The sequence below is a fragment of the Pagrus pagrus genome, assembly GCF_965226575.1.
Source record: "Pagrus pagrus genome assembly, chromosome: 22".
Classification (NCBI taxonomy): Eukaryota; Metazoa; Chordata; class Actinopteri; order Spariformes; family Sparidae; genus Pagrus; species Pagrus pagrus.
Genome location: NC_140204.1, coordinates 18,857,314 through 18,879,892, shown reverse-complemented (window position 1 = coordinate 18,879,892; position 22,579 = coordinate 18,857,314). Strand labels below are relative to the sequence as shown.

At 39.9% G+C, this 22,579-nt stretch overlaps 1 long non-coding RNA gene across 1 annotated transcript; it reads right to left on the bottom strand.

The window, feature by feature from the left end:
• Positions 1-15,929: 15,929 nt before the first annotated feature.
• Positions 15,930-16,361, bottom strand: LOC311251141. The gene is made up of 3 exons (XR_014621362.1): positions 16,285-16,361; positions 16,125-16,159; positions 15,930-16,026 (listed from the first exon to the last, which is right to left on the bottom strand). It is a non-coding gene; the product is annotated as an uncharacterized lncRNA (long non-coding RNA).
• Between the last annotated feature and the right edge of the window lie 6,218 nt (positions 16,362-22,579).

Genomic DNA, 22,579 nt, shown 5'->3' with positions numbered 1-22,579 from the left:
GTCATGGCACAGAGAGCTGAAGGCCGAACTTCCTGTGGTTGAGATCTCATGAGTCATGAGTGCTGCGCAGCACCACGAGGGATAATGGGCAGTTAGAGCTTCTACGTATTTGTTTTGACAAACGCAACTGTTTATCAATTAAAAATACAGTTTGTTTTTATAATAAAATTATTTTATTTAGCATTTTTTACACACATACATGATATCGTAGCACAGGTATTCAATTTCCACATTAACATGTCTTGTTTTTAATCAAAAACATTGCCAATTTTGCACAAATATATTATATTTATTACAATATTACATTTTCATATTACATACTTGATCTTAATTCCTCCTACCCACCACTTAGAGACAAAAATCCCTAACGCAGATTCACATGATAAACATCAGTTCTACTCAAAGCTGCAGTTACAGTTTCTGTCTGAGTTTATCTGATGGCAGCATAAATAACACGAGTCTCCACTTCCCTCTCTGATGCAGGCCTCCTGTTTCTGATTGCTGTTGAATACCGTCTCAGTGCTACATCCCTCAGGTCATCAGAGACCAGAATCTGTATATAAGAATCAGATAACTCTCCGATTAGTGGAGCCCTCAAGTTTTAATCAATATATCAGAAGAATCTCAATGTTGGACTCACCTCTCTCCATTGTGGATTCTGTTCTTCATTATCAGCTGAAAGACAGATATTCAATGCCCTGTTAGTTAACTGACAATCACTGTTAAATAGGTTTTTCATCAATTTCATGATCACATGATCTAAGTCCAGTTACCTCTCTGAAGCTGGTTGATTTTAACAGCCTGATAAATGATGACCATGATGAGGAAAACAGTCAGACCGCCCAGGATCACCCAGGTCAGCTTTGTTGTTCCACCAAACACTTCTACAAGAAAGATCACTACATCAGACATTTATCTCTCGTGACTTCAGATCTGATTCATATTTAAATGGAGACAAATTACATTTTTGTAAAAGAAGAGAATTTAAAAAGCTGAACCATCTGATGAATCTAAAATCTTACACTTAGGTCACCAAAACTAAATGTTACATTGTTACAACAATCTTACCTTGAACCTGTAAGTATGTTGAACTGAGAATAAGTGGGGCTCTGCTCACATAATGTCCACAGAAATACAGTCCAGAGTCAGATGAGTCCACTTGTATGATTTTGAGAAACAGAGTGGAGATGTTGGAGCTCATTTCAAATTTTCTACTTTGAAATCCATCGCAGAGTATCGCAGGTTCAGTAGCCTTGAACATTTGGGAAACACAGCGGGGCTGACTTCTCTTGACCACTCTGAACCAGAATATCTGAGTGGGAACACTTGAAAAGTTGGAGCACAGCAGAGTGACTTCTTGACCAGACTGAACCTCCACAGTCTGAGAGTCAGAGCCGGAGACAGAGATCCAGCCTGAAACAAACAGCAGAGAGTCATCATTTAGCTGACAGAGGATCATTGGCTTCATAGGATTTAGCAGTACAGTAATTCATTACCAGTACTTACTGAGGCTGCAGAGAAGTAAAGCTGCGATCACAGGGAAGTTCCTCATTGTGCGTATGATCGTGTCACTGTGATGGTGCTTTATAACACTGGGCGCCTGTCAGGGCGTTTGAAGAGGCGGAGTGTGTGTGTGTAAAGATTTACATTATTCAAGCACTTAAGCACTGATTGCCTGTTTTAAAAGCAAAATTGTGTCACTTCATCTTGTCCTGTATGAAAACGTGACCCTAACTCTAAACAAAAGGGCCAAATCATGGAAACTACAATGAGCATCCATGTTTTGGGGGGAGTTTCTTGAAGTTTATGTCCCTGATCATGTTGTAAATATGTTCACACTGCAACAAGAAAGAACAATTATCGCAGCCATGTTCAATTAAACAAGTGTGAGTGTTTTCTTTTGTTGTTGTTTTGTTTAAGTTGTGAAATTTACAGCAAATATATTGTACACTGTGTACGCTACTTAACACAGTTACTGTATACATGGCTGCAGACCTCATTCATGATACAGACACAGATAGCTCACTGGAGTCTGTCACCACATGCAACAATGTGGGTGTCGTATACATTTGCATTCTTCATTGCAAATACATAAACCCTTTGATACATTATGTATTTAACTCAGACTTGTAGCATACTGCAATGATCAAATGTATGTCTCGTCTTTATCCGTGGTGCGTTCAACAACACGAGACATCGACCAACACATCTACCTATGCAATTATTGTGAGTTGTGTTTTGTGGCTGTTGCTCACACTGTGAGAGCAGCAGCGTGCAGCTGACGGCCCGACATCTTGTGGTTGAGACTTCTCTTACAGGCTGCACTGAACACCTCACGCTAGATTTAACATGTGATATATAGTTGTAGACTACACAAACGTGTTTGAACTAGTTAAAACGACCCACTTCTCAGCCAGTAGCAATGTTAAAATGCCTCACTGTGTAAGTACATTGTGCTGAGGATAACACAGATGGTCATTTCCACCCAGAGATGCAGTTCCAGTTGTGTCCTGAGTTTCACTGGTGGCAGCAGACTCAACATTTAGCACCAGCTCTCCCCCTCTCTCTGTAACACACCCCTGTTTTTTTGGATCACACACACTCACCAGCTGTGTTATTGGACGAGACTCTAGGATATTAAATTAAACTCTTTGCCTTTGGTGGCTTCAGTCATGGCGAACATTAAAATGGAAAAAACAGAATCTAGCTGAGATCATTAAAGGGTTCAACAATCTACACAATGAAACAAATATTTCACCATCTTACCATCAAAGTGTGATTTGTGATTGCTACAGAAAGGATTAATTTAAATATAATGTCAGACAGCCATTTGCTTGTTAATCCCACTTTTCTTCATTTCACAAGCTTCACTGTGATCTCTCATGTCTTTAAAACGTGCAGCCTGAAGCAGAGTGAATGGTGTCATATGTGGCTGAGCAACTGTCACGTGCTTCAGGCATCTTTTCACGAGTTGTAAGACACTGATGCAACGTGTGGAGGTTTGAGTTTGAAGTGCTAAGTGTGATCTGTGACAAATGGCTTGGTCACACAGTTTAAGAAGAGCTTGATTTACCTCCACATGTAAGCTCTTCTCTATGAATAATCTATTTATCTTTACATTGTTGTAAAAAGCTCTTTATGAGGTAGGTTTTTTTCTCTGTGGACATGAAAGGTGTTGCTTGTGGTCATGGCACAGAGAGCTGAAGGCCGAACTTCCTGTGGTTGAGATCTCATGAGTCATGAGTGCTGTGCAGCACCACGAGGGATAATGGGCAGTTAGAGCTTTTACATATTTGTTATGACAAACGCAACTGTTTATCAATTAAAAATACATTTTGTTTTTATAATAAAATTATTTTATTTTGCATATTTTACACACATACATGATATCATAGTACAGGTATTCAATTTCCACATTTACATGTCTTGTTTTTAATCAAAAATATTGCCAATTTTGCACGAATATATTATATTTATTACAATATTACATTTTCATATTACATACTTGATCTTAATTCCTCCTACCCACCACTTAGAGACAAAAATCCCTAACGCAGATTCACATGATAAACATCAGTTCTACTCAGAGCTGCAGTTACAGTTTCTGTCTGAGTTTATCTGATGGCAGCATAAATAACATGAGTCTCCACTGCCCTCTCTGATGCAGGCCTCCTGTTTCTGATTGCTGTTGAATACCGTCTCAGTGCTACATCCCTCAGGTCATCAGAGACCAGAATCTGTATATAAGAATCAAATAACTCTCCGATTAGTGGAGCTCTCAAGTTTTAATCAATATATCAGAAGAATCTCAATGTTGGACTCACCTCTCTCCATTGTGGATTCTGTTCTTCATTATCAGCTGAAAGACAGATATTCAATGCCCTGTTAGTTAACTGACAATCACTGTTAAATAGGTTTTTCATCAATTTCATGATCACATGATCTAAGTCCAGTTACCTCTCTGAAGCTGGTTGATTTTAACAGCCTGATAAATGACGACCATGATGAAGAAAACAGTCAGACAGCCCAGGATCACCCAGGTCAGCTTTGTTGTTCCACCAAACACTTCTACAAGAAAGATCACTACATCAGACATTTATCTCTTGTGACTTCAGATCTGATTCATATTTAAATGGACACAAATGACATTTTTGTAAAAGAAGAGAATTTAAAAAGCTGAACCATCTGATGAATCTAAAATCTTACACTTAGGTCACTGAAACTAAATGTTACATTGTTACAACAATCTTACCTTGAACCTGTAAGTACGTTGAACTGGAAATAACTTGGGCTCTGCTCACATAATGTCCACAGAAATACAGTCCAGAGTCAGATGAGTCCACTTGTATGATTTTGAGAAACAGAGTGGAGATGTTGGAGCTCATTTCAAATTTTCCACTTTGAAATCCAACGCAGAGTCTCGCAGGTTCAGTAGCCTTGAACATGTGGGAAACACAGCGGGGCTGGCTTCTCTTGACCACTCTGAACCAGAATATCTGAGTGGGAGAACTTGAATAGTTGGAGCAGAGCAGAGTGATTTCTTGACCAGACTGAACCTCCACAGTCTGAGAGTCAGAGCCTGAGACAGCGATCCAGCGTGAAACAAACAGCAGAGAGTCATCATTTAGCAGACAGAGGATCATTGGCTACATAGGATTTAGCAGTACAGTAATTCATTACCAGTACTTACTGAGGCTGCAGAGAAGTAAAGCTGCGATCACAGGGAAGTTCCTCATTGTGCGTATGATCATGTCAGTGTGATGGTGCTTTATAACACTGGGCTCCTGTCAGGGCTCCTGTCAGGGCGTTTGAAGAGGCGGAGTGTGTGTGTGTAAAGATTTACATTATTCAAGCACTTTGGAGCTGCTGGTTGACCACCACATGTTGTCTGATTGCATGTTTTAAAAGCAAAATTGTGTCACTTCATCTTGTCCTGCATGAAAACGTGACCCTAACTCTAAACAAAAGGGCCAAATCATGGAAACCACAATGAGCGTCCATGTTTTGGGGGGAGTTTCTTGAAGTTTATGTTCCTGATCATGTTGTAAATATGTTCACACTGCAACAAGAAATAACAATCACCGCAGCCATGTTCAATTAAACAAGTGTGAGTGTTTTCTTTTGTTGTTGTTTTGTTTAAGTTGTGAAATTTACAGCAAATATAGTGTACACTGTGCACGCTACTTAACACAGTTACTGTATACATGGCTGCAGACCTCATTCATGATACAGACACAGATAGCTCACTGAAGTCTGTCACCACATGCAACAATGTGGGTGTCGTATACATTTGTATTCTTCATTGCAAATACATAAACCCTTTGATACATTATGTATTTAACTCAGACTTGTAGCATACTGCAATGATCAAATGTATGTCTCGTCTTTATCCGTGGTGCGTTCAACAACACGAGACATCGACCATCACATCTACCTATGCAATTATTGTGAGTTGTGTTTTGTGGCTGTTGCTCACACTGTGAGAGCAGCAGCGTGCAGCTGACGGCCCGACATCTTGTGGTTGAGACTTCTCTTACAGGCTGCACTGAACACCTCACGCTAGATTTAACATGTGATATATAGTTATAGACTACACAAACGTGTTTGAACTAGTTAAAAAGACCCACTTCTCAGCCAGTAGCAATGTTAAAATGTCTCACTGTGTAAGTACATTGTGCTGAGGATAACACAGATGGTCATTTCCACCCAGAGTTGCAGTTCCAGTTGTGTCCTGAGTTTCACTGGTGGCAGCAGACTCAACATTTAGCACCAGCTCTCCCCCTCTCTCTGTAACACACCCCTGTTTTTTTGGATCACACACTCACCAGCTGTGTTATTGGACGAGACTCTAGGATATTAAATTAAACTCTTTGCCTTTGGTGGCTTCAGTCATGGCGAACATTAAAATGGAAAAAACAGAATCTAGCTGAGATCATTAAAGGGTTCAACAATCTACACAATGAAACAAATATTTCACCATCTTACCATCAAAGTGTGATTTGTGATTGCTACAGAAAGGATTAATTTAAATATAATGTCAGACAGCCATTTGCTTGTTAATCCCACTTTTCTTCATTTCACAAGCTTCACTGTGATCTGTCATGTCTTTAAAACGTGCAGCCTGAAGCAGAGTGAATGGTGTCATATGTGGCTGAGCAACTGTCACGTGCTTCAGGCATCTTTTCACGAGTTGTAAGGCACTGATGCAACGTGTGGAGGTTTGAGTTTGAAGTGCTAAGTGTGATCTGTGACAAATGGCTTGGTCACACAGTTTAAGAAGAGCTTGATTTACCTCCACATGTAAGCTCATCTCTATGAATAATCTATTTATCTTTACATTGTTGTAAAAAGCTCTTTATGAGGTAGATTTTTTTCTCCTTGGACATGAAAGGTGTCGCTTGTGGTCATGGCACAGAGAGCTGAAGGCCGAACTTCCTGTGGTTGAGATCTCATGAGTCATGAGTGCTGCGCAGCACCACGAGGGATAATGGGCAGTTAGAGCTTCTACGTATTTGTTTTGACAAACGCAACTGTTTATCAATTAAAAATACAGTTTGTTTTTATAATAAAATTATTTTATTTAGCATTTTTTACACACATACATGATATCGTAGCACAGGTATTCAATTTCCACATTAACATGTCTTGTTTTTAATCAAAAACATTGCCAATTTTGCACAAATATATTATATTTATTACAATATTACATTTTCATATTACATACTTGATCTTAATTCCTCCTACCCACCACATAGAGACAAAAATCCCTAACGCAGATTCACATGATAAACATCAGTTCTACTCAAAGCTGCAGTTACAGTTTCTGTCTGAGTTTATCTGATGGCAGCATAAATAACACGAGTCTCCACTTCCCTCTCTGATGCAGGCCTCCTGTTTCTGATTGCTGTTGAATACCGTCTCAGTGCTACATCCCTCAGGTCATCAGAGACCAGAATCTGTATATAAGAATCAGATAACTCTCCGATTAGTGGAGCCCTCAAGTTTTAATCAATATATCAGAAGAATCTCAATGTTGGACTCACCTCTCTCCATTGTGGATTCTGTTCTTCATTATCAGCTGAAAGACAGATATTCAATGCCCTGTTAGTTAACTGACAATCACTGTTAAATAGGTTTTTCATCAATTTCATGATCACATGATCTAAGTCCAGTTACCTCTCTGAAGCTGGTTGATTTTAACAGCCTGATAAATGATGACCATGATGAGGAAAACAGTCAGACCGCCCAGGATCACCCAGGTCAGCTTTGTTGTTCCACCAAACACTTCTACAAGAAAGATCACTACATCAGACATTTATCTCTCGTGACTTCAGATCTGATTCATATTTAAATGGAGACAAATTACATTTTTGTAAAAGAAGAGAATTTAAAAAGCTGAACCATCTGATGAATCTAAAATCTTACACTTAGGTCACCAAAACTAAATGTTACATTGTTACAACAATCTTACCTTGAACCTGTAAGTATGTTGAACTGAGAATAAGTGGGGCTCTGCTCACATAATGTCCACAGAAATACAGTCCAGAGTCAGATGAGTCCACTTGTATGATTTTGAGAAACAGAGTGGAGATGTTGGAGCTCATTTCAAATTTTCTACTTTGAAATCCATCGCAGAGTATCGCAGGTTCAGTAGCCTTGAACATTTGGGAAACACAGCGGGGCTGACTTCTCTTGACCACTCTGAACCAGAATATCTGAGTGGGAACACTTGAAAAGTTGGAGTACAGCAGAGTGACTTCTTGACCAGACTGAACCTCCACAGTCTGAGAGTCAGAGCCGGAGACAGAGATCCAGCCTGAAACAAACAGCAGAGAGTCATCATTTAGCTGACAGAGGATCATTGGCTTCATAGGATTTAGCAGTACAGTAATTCATTACCAGTACTTACTGAGGCTGCAGAGAAGTAAAGCTGCGATCACAGGGAAGTTCCTCATTGTGCGTATGATCGTGTCACTGTGATGGTGCTTTATAACACTGGGCGCCTGTCAGGGCGTTTGAAGAGGCGGAGTGTGTGTGTGTAAAGATTTACATTATTCAAGCACTTAAGCACTGATTGCCTGTTTTAAAAGCAAAATTGTGTCACTTCATCTTGTCCTGTATGAAAACGTGACCCTAACTCTAAACAAAAGGGCCAAATCATGGAAACTACAATGAGCATCCATGTTTTGGGGGGAGTTTCTTGAAGTTTATGTCCCTGATCATGTTGTAAATATGTTCACACTGCAACAAGAAAGAACAATTATCGCAGCCATGTTCAATTAAACAAGTGTGAGTGTTTTCTTTTGTTGTTGTTTTGTTTAAGTTGTGAAATTTACAGCAAATATATTGTACACTGTGTACGCTACTTAACACAGTTACTGTATACATGGCTGCAGACCTCATTCATGATACAGACACAGATAGCTCACTGGAGTCTGTCACCACATGCAACAATGTGGGTGTCGTATACATTTGCATTCTTCATTGCAAATACATAAACCCTTTGATACATTATGTATTTAACTCAGACTTGTAGCATACTGCAATGATCAAATGTATGTCTCGTCTTTATCCGTGGTGCGTTCAACAACACGAGACATCGACCAACACATCTACCTATGCAATTATTGTGAGTTGTGTTTTGTGGCTGTTGCTCACACTGTGAGAGCAGCAGCGTGCAGCTGACGGCCCGACATCTTGTGGTTGAGACTTCTCTTACAGGCTGCACTGAACACCTCACGCTAGATTTAACATGTGATATATAGTTGTAGACTACACAAACGTGTTTGAACTAGTTAAAACGACCCACTTCTCAGCCAGTAGCAATGTTAAAATGCCTCACTGTGTAAGTACATTGTGCTGAGGATAACACAGATGGTCATTTCCACCCAGAGTTGCAGTTCCAGTTGTGTCCTGAGTTTCACTGGTGGCAGCAGACTCAACATTTAGCACCAGCTCTCCCCCCTCTCTGTAACACACCCCTGTTTTTTTTGGATCACACACACTCACCAGCTGTGTTATTGGACGAGACTCTAGGATATTAAATGAAACTCTGCTTTGCCTTTGGTGGCTTCAGTCATGGCGAACATTAAAATGGAAAAACAGAATCTAGCTGAGATCATTAAAGGGTTCAACAATCTACACAATGAAACAAATATTTCACCATCTTACCATCAAAGTGTGATTTGTGATTGCTACAGAAAGGATTAATTTAAATATAATGTCAGACAGCCATTTGCTTGTTAATCCCACTTTTCTTCATTTCACAAGCTTCACTGTGATCTGTCATGTCTTTAAAACGTGCAGCCTGAAGCAGAGTGAATGGTGTCATATGTGGCTGAGCAACTGTCACGTGCTTCAGGCATCTTTTCACGAGTTGTAAGGCACTGATGCAACGTGTGGAGGTTTGAGTTTGAAGTGCTAAGTGTGATCTGTGACAAATGGCGTGGTCACACAGTTTAAGAAGAGCTTGATTTACCTCCACATGTAAGCTCTTCTCTATGAATAATCTATTTATCTTTACATTGTTGTAAAAAGCTCTTTATGAGGTAGATTTTTTTCTCTGTGGACATGAAAGGTGTTGCTTGTGGTCATGGCACAGAGAGCTGAAGGCCGAACTTCCTGTGGTTGAGATCTCATGAGTCATGAGTGCTGTGCAGCACCACGAGGGATAATGGGCAGTTAGAGCTTTTACATATTTGTTATGACAAACGCAACTGTTTATCAATTAAAAATACATTTTGTTTTTATAATAAAATTATTTTATTTTGCATATTTTACACACATACATGATATCATAGTACAGGTATTCAATTTCCACATTTACATGTCTTGTTTTTAATCAAAAATATTGCCAATTTTGCACGAATATATTATATTTATTACAATATTACATTTTCATATTACATACTTGATCTTAATTCCTCCTACCCACCACTTAGAGACAAAAATCCCTAACGCAGATTCACATGATAAACATCAGTTCTACTCAGAGCTGCAGTTACAGTTTCTGTCTGAGTTTATCAGATGGCAGCATAAATAACATGAGTCTCCACTGCCCTCTCTGATGCAGGCCTCCTGTTTCTGATTGCTGTTGAATACCGTCTCAGTGCTACATCCCTCAGGTCATCAGAGACCAGAATCTGTATATAAGAATCAAATAACTCTCCGATTAGTGGAGCCCTCAAGTTTTAATCAATATATCAGAAGAATCTCAATGTTGGACTCACCTCTCTCCATTGTGGATTCTGTTCTTCATTATCAGCTGAAAGACAGATATTCAATGCCCTGTTAGTTAACTGACAATCACTGTTAAATAGGTTTTTCATCAATTTCATGATCACATGATCTAAGTCCAGTTACCTCTCTGAAGCTGGTTGATTTTAACAGCCTGATAAATGACGACCATGATGAGGAAAACAGTCAGACAGCCCAGGATCACCCAGGTCAGCTTTGTTGTTCCATCAAAGACTTCTACAAGAAAGATCACTACATCAGACATTTATCTCTCGTGACTTCAGATCTGATTCATATTTAAATGGACACAAATGACATTTTTGTAAGAGAAGAGAATTTAAAAAGCTGAACCATCTGATGAATCTAAAATCTTACACTTAGGTCACCAAAACTAAATGTTACATTGTTACAACAATCTTACCTTGAACCTGTAAGTATGTTGAACTGAGAATAAGTGGGGCTCTGCTCACATAATGTCCACAGAAATACAGTCCAGAGTCAGATGAGTCCACTTGTATGATTTTGAGAAACAGAGTGGAGATGTTGGAGCTCATTTCAAATTTTCTACTTTGAAATCCATCGCAGAGTATCGCAGGTTCAGTAGCCTTGAACATTTGGGAAACACAGCGGGGCTGACTTCTCTTGACCACTCTGAACCAGAATATCTGAGTGGGAACACTTGAAAAGTTGGAGTACAGCAGAGTGACTTCTTGACCAGACTGAACCTCCACAGTCTGAGAGTCAGAGCCGGAGACAGAGATCCAGCCTGAAACAAACAGCAGAGAGTCATCATTTAGCTGACAGAGGATCATTGGCTTCATAGGATTTAGCAGTACAGTAATTCATTACCAGTACTTACTGAGGCTGCAGAGAAGTAAAGCTGCGATCACAGGGAAGTTCCTCATTGTGCGTATGATCGTGTCACTGTGATGGTGCTTTATAACACTGGGCGCCTGTCAGGGCGTTTGAAGAGGCGGAGTGTGTGTGTGTAAAGATTTACATTATTCAAGCACTTAAGCACTGATTGCCTGTTTTAAAAGCAAAATTGTGTCACTTCATCTTGTCCTGCATGAAAACGTGACCCTAACTCTAAACAAAAGGGCCAAATCATGGAAACCACAATGAGCGTCCATGTTTTGGGGGGAGTTTCTTGAAGTTTATGTTCCTGATCATGTTGTAAATATGTTCACACTGCAACAAGAAATAACAATCACCGCTGCCATGTTCAATTAAACAAGTGTGAGTGTTTTCTTTTGTTGTTGTTTTGTGTAAGTTGTGAAATTTACAGCAAATATAGTGTACACTGTGCACGCTACTTAACACAGTTACTGTATACATGGCTGCAGACCTCATTCATGATACAGACACAGATAGCTCACTGAAGTCTGTCACCACATGCAACAATGTGGGTGTCGTATACATTTGTATTCTTCATTGCAAATACATAAACCATTTGATACATTATGTATTTAACTCAGACTTGTAGCATATTGCAATGATCAAATGTATGTCTCGTCTTTATCCGTGGTGCGTTCAACAACACGAGACATCGACCAACACATCTACCTATGCAATTATTGTGAGTTGTGTTTTGTGGCTGTTGCTCACACTGTGAGAGCAGCAGCGTGCAGCTGACGGCCCGACATCTTGTGGTTGAGACTTCTCTTACAGGCTGCACTGAACACCTCACGCTAGATTTAACATGTGATATATAGTTATAGACTACACAAACGTGTTTGAACTAGTTAAAACGACCCACTTCTCAGCCAGTAGCAATGTTAAAATGTCTCACTGTGTAAGTACATTGTGCTGAGGATAACACAGATGGTCATTTCCACCCAGAGTTGCAGTTCCAGTTGTGTCCTGAGTTTCACTGGTGGCAGCAGACTCAACATTTAGCACCAGCTCTCCCCCTCTCTCTGTAACACACCCCTGTTTTTTTGGATCACACACTCACCAGCTGTGTTATTGGACGAGACTCTAGGATATTAAATTAAACTCTTTGCCTTTGGTGGCTTCAGTCATGGCGAACATTAAAATGGAAAAAACAGAATCTAGCTGAGATCATTAAAGGGTTCAACAATCTACACAATGAAACAAATATTTCACCATCTTACCATCAAAGTGTGATTTGTGATTGCTACAGAAAGGATTAATTTAAATATAATGTCAGACAGCCATTTGCTTGTTAATCCCACTTTTCTTCATTTCACAAGCTTCACTGTGATCTGTCATGTCTTTAAAACGTGCAGCCTGAAGCAGAGTGAATGGTGTCATATGTGGCTGAGCAACTGTCACGTGCTTCAGGCATCTTTTCACGAGTTGTAAGACACTGATGCAACGTGTGGAGGTTTGAGTTTGAAGTGCTAAGTGTGATCTGTGACAAATGGCTTGGTCACACAGTTTAAGAAGAGCTTGATTTACCTCCACATGTAAGCTCTTCTCTATGAATAATCTATTTATCTTTACATTGTTGTAAAAAGCTCTTTATGAGGTAGATTTTTTTCTCTGTGGACATGAAAGGTGTTGCTTGTGGTCATGGCACAGAGAGCTGAAGGCCGAACTTCCTGTGGTTGAGATCTCATGAGTCATGAGTGCTGTGCAGCACCACGAGGGATAATGGGCAGTTGGAGCTTCTACGTATTTGTTTTGACAAACACAACTGTTTATCAATCAAAAATACATTTTATTTTTATAAGAAAATTATTTTATTTATCACATTTTACACACATGCATGATACTACAGGTATTCAATTTCCACATTTACATGTCTTGTTTTTTATCAAAAATATTGCCAATTTTCATATTACATACATGATCTTAATTCAGACCCAGATTATCTGAGTGGGAGCACTTGAAAAGTTGGAGCACAGCAGAGTGACTTCATCACCAGACTGAACCTCCACAGTCTGAGACTCAGAACCTGAGACAGAGATCCAGCCTGAAACAAACAGGAGATCCATCATTTAGCTGACAGAGGATCATTGGCTTCATAGGATTTAGCAGTACAGTATTTCAAAACCAGTATTTACTGAGGCTGCAGAGAAGTAAAGCTGTTAACAGTATGAAGATCCTCATTGTGCCTCTGATTGACCTGCACAAAACCTCCCATAAAATAAAAGCCTTAAAGCTGGGGTTGGTAATTCTGTTCAGAAGCATTTTTTATTGTAGCGCCCTGCTTATTTGTTTATATGGGTTTATTACATTTATTTCAGCTGGTAAAGTGTTCTTATGTGGGTCTATAAATGTCCTGAAAGGCATTTGAACGCCTCAGGTTTCCCTCATTTGGGTTCTCATTTGTTTTGGCAGGTGTCAATCTGTGTCGGATTGTTAGAAGAGCGGGACTACAGGGAAAGTGAGGGAAATGAAGAGAGAAAGCTGCGGAGAGAAGCGGAGACGTTAAGTCCGAGCAAACGGTCAAATAACTTCATGAAAAAGTATTATTTACAGTTATCAACCAGGAGTTCATGCGAGTGTTTGCTTATTTTCGGTGAGTGTAACCGAATGTGTTTTAGAAGTGAGGGCTCCTTACTGGCGCAAGCTGAAGGCCAAGATGGGACTGCTGCTAGCGGTTAGCATCGCCAGCTGCTAATCAGGAGACGCCTTGGATGAGGGTGGACATTTGACGTTGCCACGTGCTGCTGCAGGAAGGAGGAGTCGGTGCAGGACCAATCACCGGGAAAGGACCGAGCCTCGGGACGGGTCTCTGGTCATGTCGCTGCCTCTGGGAAGGGGTTTTGGACTAAATTGCAGGATCGCTTTTCCGTGGTTCGGGTGAGTATCCTGGCGTGCATTTCTATATGAGCTCCAGCATGCGTGCCATCACTGGTGCCGACTGAAACACTACAAAAACCCCGGGGTATTACTATGAATGTTTCTAATGTGTGTTTATTTCTTGGTTATGAGGTGATTCAAAACAAAGGGAAAAGATATGAGCCACAGGGATTAGGCATTAAAACTGTTTATTATTGCTAAATACTTGTTTGAAGGTGTTTCCATGCTGATGATGTTTATATTGAATAAGAGCTATAGTTACGGTTAAAGTAAACTGCATGGAAAAAAATAATGCTCAATAACAGTATAGTTGCAGTTAATAAACCAACCAGGCCTCTCTGCAATTTAGACAGAGTCATTTTCAATGTGTGTTAATTATTGTAAAACATCCCAAATACATTTTAGTAGCTCTCACCAATTCGCTCCCATGCAGTCTGATACACAAAAGGGGTATTCATGAAAATCATAAAACAGAGTTGAGTGAGAGGGCTACATTATTAGATTTGTATAAAATCTTTTCCCATCCAGACAGCAATCAAAATATATAATGCAAATTAATGTAAATCTTAAAAGTGGCTTTTTTCGTTGTAATTATGCTTTTACACGAAGGTTTGACTCGGGTTCCTTCACAAAAAAAAGCCTAGGTTGCATTTTGGCGAGAGTTTCACTAGATTTTCTACATGTTTATTTTCCTGAGCATGTTGTAAATATGCAAAGAGACAGTACATCTACTGCACCTTAGGCATGTTCAATTAGCCAAAAAGAAGCGTTGCACAGTTATGCAGTTGGCTGTTGTATTTACATTATGAAACTGAAACGCTGCTTTCACAATAACGTTAACATTAGTTAAGTTTGGTTCTAAAAGGTTACATTTTTCGGGCCAGTGATGAGGAACTAAGTCACTCTGAACACTCTGGTGTGAATAAAGGTTTTCATAGATGGGAACTGCACTTGCTGTGCTGTAGTTCAGCTGTGGTTTGTCATGTCTTAAAGATGTGCAGCCTGTAGAGTGAATGGTTTCAACTGAGGCTATACAAATGTCACACCTAAATGTTCTCACGCCTTTAGAAGAGATTTACCTAGTGAATAGGAAGTTTATTTATTTACAGAAGCACACCACATTGCCAAGGGCCCGTAGAGGCCAGCAATAATAATGTTTCTACAACATATAAGCAATGATAACCGAACGTTATTTTGAACAAAGACACTCACAATTACTTTTTCACACAAAATATAGATTTTATTAACCGTTGCTTTAGTAAAAGAGGCTAGCAATAGCCAGTGAAGGAGCCAATATCACCTGTGAGAAAGCGGATGATGACGATCACAGCAAAGACTTTTTGCATGTGTTAATGTACTGTATGAGAGAGAGAGAGAGAGAGACAGAGAGAGAGAGATAGAGAGAGAGAGAGGGAGAGAGCATATATCTATATATATCTATATGACTGTTTATAGAGATAGATAATGATTTTGACTGCTTTACAGAAGAGACTTATCATTAATTCACTGCTCCCCTTTAAGATTTCTTTTCACAGCGCTCGCAGGCCTCATGGTTTTCACCTCTGCCACACTCAGACCACACTGTGCTGTCTCTTCCTGTCATGCCAGTGATGTGAACCTCACTTACAACTCCACCTCTGCAGGCCTACATCTTACTCCCACTGCAAGATACTAAACATTCATCAGTGTCCTTGCTGACTACTCCATCAAACACTAAATTGTATCTGCTCTCAGACTAAGATCTAAGACAAACAGCGTAGGTAAAAAAAGAGACTTTTTCATGGTGATATCAAGTCCATCTGACTACTGCCCAAGCAAAACCTCAGCATCGCATGTTGAATGTGATAAAGCAACAATTCCACCCTGAGCTGCTGTTCCAGATGTTTCCTGAGTCTATCTGGTGGCAGCATACACAACATTTGGCTCCAGCCGCTGCTCTGCTGGAGGCCTTCTGCTGCCTTTTGCTTTTGGATGAAAACTGAGTGCTGCATAGTTCAGGTCATCAGGGGTGAGAGTCTGTGAAAAAAAAAATACTGACAGTCACTCATCTCACACGGCCGAGTTTGTCAGCAGAAATCAAACCATTAACTAATCTCTGGTTAAAATGTGATTACCTCTCTGTGTTGTGGATTCAGCCCCTCTTTATGAGCTAAATGACAGAAACAGAACATCTGGTCAGTTAGCTGTTCAAGTATTGCTGTTGGTACTTTTTTTTTTAGAAAGTAAGAAGTTGCATTTTTAACTTTCAATTGCAAATGAAATCATAATAAATACCTGTATGAAGTTTCCTGATTTTGACAACCAGACCAACTACGACTACAACGAGGAAGAAGATAATGACCGCACCCAGGACAACACTCATCAGCTTTGCTGTTCCATCAGACGTTTCTACAAGAGAGATGATTAAATGAAACTTTAAACAAATATTTTATCTCTTGTGGGTGGATATATCCGTTTCTTTCAAAAGACAGACAAGACTTACCTTGAACTTTTAAATATGTTGCACTGACAATCACTGAGTTTCCATTTGAGTAAAATCCACAGAAGTACAGTCCAGAGTCAGATAATTCCAATTGTTCGATCTTCAGAGAGACAGTAGTGGTGTTTGATGACATGCTAAATTTGCCATTTTGAAATCCATCACAGAATGAAGTATTTCCACCAGAGATCATCATATAGGAAATGCAGCTGTTGTTGGTGCTGTTACTTAATTTGAACCAGAATATGTGAGCGGGAAAGCTGGTAAAGTTGGAGCAGAGCAGTGTGACTTCTTCACCATGCTGAGACTCCACAGTGTGAAACTCAGAGACTGAGACGGAGATCCAGCCTGAAACAAACAACATATTTATCCTTAAACTTTGATTCAACGGGACCCGAACAATGCTCATAAACGATAGCTTTGGCAAATTATTGAAGCAAAATTATCCATCGTTGTATTGAGAAAAAACTCAGTTGGTGTACTTACTGAAGGTAGAGAGTAAAGCTGTCATCAAGGTAAAGTTCACCATTGTGCGCACAGGTTGACTGCACCACTGCAATGGTTTTGTCTGAACTGTGCTCCACAAAGAGATGTCTCCACGCAAAGGGGCGGAGAGTTCTCTGGTTTATCCAGCCACTCGGGCTCACAAAAGAAATGCTCTCATGAAAATGGTTACAAGTTAACGCCTGCAAGGAAAAAAAAAAAAATCTTGTTTGATAACACTTATAATCTAGGTCATGTTTTAGCAAAGGAACATTAGTGTCTATATGTCTATACACTATGAGGAAGTGTAATCTTTGATGTACATCAGCTGTTCTTTTGCTATATCAGGATACATTATACAGCGATGTGTTATTACACACAAATACAACAGACAATTCAATTTGAAGGTGTGATTTGTAAAATATGAACAAAATCTGAAGGTAGCTCTTAAAATCTAGGGGAAAGCCTGTCACCAGAGTAGCTGCTGCTCTTTGTTTGCTATCCCTGGCTATAGCTAGGTAATATTGGCCAATTGGCTTTTGACTCAGTTAACCATGGTGCCAGTGGCCCTTGAGGTTGCCTGGATTGAGGCCTTTGATCAGCTCAACTGGGATTAGCGGAGTAAACACGTTTGGTCACTTAGCTGGGGCTGAACACAGTCTTCACGACCGACTGAGGGGGTTTAGGGGCAGAGATGGAATATAATATTCATGGTTATGTTTTCATTAGTGTATTATCACCTAAAACTAAGAACCGTTGTGTTTCGTTACCTTGATATGAGACTTTTATTTCTTCAGAGGGAGCGGGTCCTCTTCTACGTAGTCCGCCATGTTGCACTGCCAGAGTTCTACAGCAGCCCAGAATGGACAAACTAAACACTGGCCATAGAGAGGGCCTTTTGGGCTTTTAGCAGCCACTGTCAGGAAAGATTAGATGAGGGTTATTCAGTTGGTTGCCAACTGCAACCTTACCACCAGATGCCACTAAATCCTACACACTGTACCGTAAAATAATGATATGGTTGAGATTCTCTGCCGATTAAGATGCTTTCCACATCAGGACACTTCAGAGTGTCGCATCATGCTCATATACCACCTTCACTTACCACAGACAAAATCAGAGGCTGTGGTTATATTGTGAGGCATCTTGTGGAAGTATTTTGCATTGTATTTAACCGGTGGTGAGCCAGCTTTCACGTGTGAGAGCAAAGTAGCACAACGCAGACTATTGTGACCTTCTATTATATATACCTCGATCAAGAGCAGTGACTAAACCAGAAGGAACTATGTACATACAATAGTAACGTGGGTTACCGACCAAACGCTCTATCCTTTATTACTGTTGTAATATAGAGCTATGTAACACTTATTTTAAAAAGAATACGCGTACAGCAACTTTAAGAGACACCTGCTCTATGTTTAGAAATGAGTATTTTCTGTGGTCATGTTATGAGAAGTTTATAATTCAGCACAAAGTTTTTAGTTCACCGATGTGATTTGCTCTCACTCACACAAATCTCTAAAAATAAATCAAAGCCGGTAAATCTAACAGGGAGCCGTATTCATACCTATAAATGATCTTTGTGATGTACTTCATTCATACTACTGAAGAAAATGCTGCGGTTAAATAATCTTCTTGAGTCTAAAAAAAGTGCACATGATCTTTCCTTGACTATAAGTTGATTAAATGTATCATTAATATCAGTTGAAATCTTACCTGCCCAATGAGAGCTCTTGGATTATTGTTTGTAAGGCAGTCGATTTGGATGGGACCTTCATCTGCCGTGGTTTTGCTGTGATCTGTGCAGCCTTTAGCAGAGTAAATGCTTTTGATATGAGAACGTGCAAGTGACACTTTGCAACAGCAATCTTTTCACAAGAAAGTGTGAGACTGTGCGGGCGCTTAGTCTTTCAAGTGTGACCCGTGAGGAGGGGAGCAGTGGCAACACCAACAACATGCTCTAAGATCATTACATAAAGCATATCTTCACTTTATACAGTATTCTGCGGGAGCATGAAGGCCTTCAAGGTGTGAGGTGAGGGTGCTGAGAGCTGAAGGCCGAGCTTCCTCTGGTTGAGACCTCATTAATGATAGAGACACAGATACCTCACAGATGCTGAACAGACAGAGTCACCACAGAATGGTGTGCAACAGGGCAGATGGGGTCAGATTATGTTGTAAATATGCAAAGATCGTGTTATTATGCACACTTATGTTGACATCACAATATCACAGTGTTTTTCAAATGAAGATGATGATTTTGTCTTTGTGACGGAAGAAAGTCAGCCAGTAGTCTCTGCTTCATTTCAGACTTTATTCTCACAGAGGTTGGAGGTGACAGACCTCATGGTTTTCACCTCAGTCAGGCTCAGACCACACCGTGCTGTCTCTTCCTGTCAAACTAGTGAGGCGAAACTCATGCACACCTCCACTCTCGCACATATCTTTTTGTCAAAACGACATGACGCACTTTGCCTGAGAGAGACAGTGAGGATATGTGGGCACAAACAGCAAAACAAAACCAGATTTTGTTGACAAAATGAAGTTCAGCTCCAGCACGAGCTGCAGTTAAATAACCTTCTTGAGTCTATGTGCAAGCAGAATAAACAACATGAGTCTCCACTGCTCTCTCTGATGCAGGCCTCCTTCTTATCGTTGGTGAATACAAAGTCAGGGCGCCGTCCTTCAGCTCAGCAGAGTCCAGATTCTGTAGATAAAAATATTCACGTCACTCATCAAACACGGCTGAGTTTGTCAGAAAAAATGAAATCATTGTTGATAAACTTGAACCAGACAGCAGATAGAAGTCAGACTTTGATCAATCTAATTCATCACCTCGCTGTGTTGTGGATCCTTTGCCTCTTTATGAGCTACATGACAGAAACAGAACATCTCGTCAGTTAGTTGTTCAAAAAATGTGGTTGTGAATACTTTTTGGAAAGCTTTCATTTAAAAACTAAGAAGTACCTTTATGAAGTTTCCTGATTTTGACAACCAGACCAGTGACGACTATAACGGGGAAGAAGATAATGACCGCACCCAGGACAACACCCATCGGATTTGCTATTCCATCAAACGTTTTTACAAGAGAGATGATTAAATGAAACTTTAAACAAATATTTTATCTCTTGTGGGTGGACATATCTGCTTCTTTCAAAAGACAGACAAGACTTACCTTGAACTTTTAAATATGTTGCACTGACAATCACTGAGTTTCCATTTGAGTAAAATCCACAGGAGTACAGTCCAGAGTCAGATAATTCCAATTGTTTGATCTTCAGAAAGAGAGTAGTGGTGTTTGATGACATACTAAATTTGCCATTTTGAAATCCATCACAGAATGAAGTATTTCCATCAGAGCCCATCATATAGGAAATGCAGCTGTTGTTGCGGCTGTTACTTAATTTGAACCAGTATATGTGAGAGGGAAAGCTGGTAAAGTTGGAGCAGAGCAGTGTGACTTCTTCACCATGCTGAGACTCCACAGTGTGAAACTCAGAGACTGAGACGGAGATCCAGCCTGAAACAAACAACATGATATTTATCCATAAAGTCGTAATTTAACAAGAACCGAACAATTACGATTGTTTGGGTTGCTATATTGACAAGAGGTTAAAGGTTGCATTAAAAGATGTTGGTAGATATACTTACAGAAAATAGCTGTTACCAAGGTGAGGTTCATCATGATGCGTGCAGTAGGGCTGCTGCTCTGAACTGTGCTCCACTGAGAGTGGTCTCGATGTATAAAGGTGGGTGTTTCTCTGGCTGCTCGAACTGAATGTTTTCATAAAAATGGACGTCACAGCCACAAGGAGAGTGAGACACTAAATACGATAAGAGGGGGAATTCGGATGTTTTGGTAGCGCAGGGGCTGAAATAATTACAGATAAAAAGAGAAAATTGAAAAATAGATAATTAGAAGTAAACGCTAAAATTTAAAAAAAGCATGCATTATTGCTCTTATAGACAATAAACGTCACAAAACATACAATGTAGGTCTACATATCGACATGTCAGTGTTGTTTTAAGATACGCAGGCCTAATACTTCTAGCCCAACCTGCTCCACCCACAGAAAGTCATGGAGAGTAATAGAAATAGTCAAATTTGTGATTTTGGGCAATACAAATAAAACGTAATTGATGTGGCTATGAGTGAGTATCTCCCTGTAAGACTCACTTGTCTGATTATGAAGTGTCTGGGTCATTGATGTATGCAATAGCAAAGACATAGAAAGTACATTTACACATTTTATTTATGTTTTTTATTTCCACTAGAGATTAATATGATACAAATATATATATACACATATATACATATTTTTAAATAAAATACTTTTTTTTAAAGTTTCTGTTGAGTTGCAAGTGTAAGTTAGTCCCAAAAGCCTCAAAACACTCACACAGAGGAAGATACCATTCACTGCCTGCAGATGGCAAACTTTCCTTCAAAATCAGCATTACCACATCTTGTCATGCACAGATGGTGGTTTCAGAGGTGATGATTGTTGTGTCTTCTCAGAAGTTCCACTCTTTTCATCTGTTTTACCTCTCTCTCTGTGAGAACACTCACACATTGCAGCGTTCACCCTCCCCGCATCCAAGCACTACAAGTTGCAGTTGTCCTTTTAAAACACAAAAGTGTTGTTCCCAGCTAAATGGGTCCTAACAGCTTTGTTGCAATGTGTTCTAAAGCATGGGAAGTCTGTCAGCAACACATCCATCAAACGTGACATCAAAACAAACTATGTTAGCAGTTCTATTTTTCTTGTCTGTGTTTTGTGGCTACATTGTGAAACAAACGCCTGTCCTCCTTACTGTAGCAAAGGAGGAAGTGGTGGTATAAAGAGTGAAAAAAGTCCACATACTATAAGGTGCAGAACGAGGTGGACGGATGGGTAAAGCAAACACAGGAGACCACTGATGGTGTCCTGTGTCAAACTAAAAGTCAACGGTGAGTTATTTGACCTAAAACTAATCAGGTAGTTTTTGGTGTCCAAACAAATCTGCCAGTGTGTGACTGCAAGGGTCTGCAAGGTCCTACAATCATGTTGTTGTGGGAGTCACTGGCAATCAGACTATTCAGTGGTTTCGGTATGAGGATGTGTTTGTCCATCAGACATGCTTGTTGGATGGTCCCATAGCTTCAGAAACCCTCTCCCCCGACACCTTTCTGACGTCAGATGGAGGGGATCTGTGTCCAACTACTTCTTTCTTAAACCGCAGATCTGACATTCACACCCAGTTCACACCTTGATGGGTCAGCTTTTTGTAGGTGAGAAAAGAGCCTCAGTTTGAACTTCTCTCTTTTTTCTTTGTTCACCCATCTATTTCTGTCAATTGCGTGGACTACTGCTGCAACACTATGAATGTGTTGTAGCAGAGACTACCTGAAAATGCACTCTAACACTGAAACAACATGGCAGTTCCCCTCATGTTAACGGACGGCGACCATGGAGTTGTTGGAAAACACTTCAGTTGGATCAAAGATATTAATGTAGCAAGTAAAGTAACTCAAGTCATTACTAGTAATATGATTATTGCTTTAAATGAGAAGAAGTCACAAGTAACAAGACATTTTTTACATGTGCAGGCAGCTGCATTGAGATTATT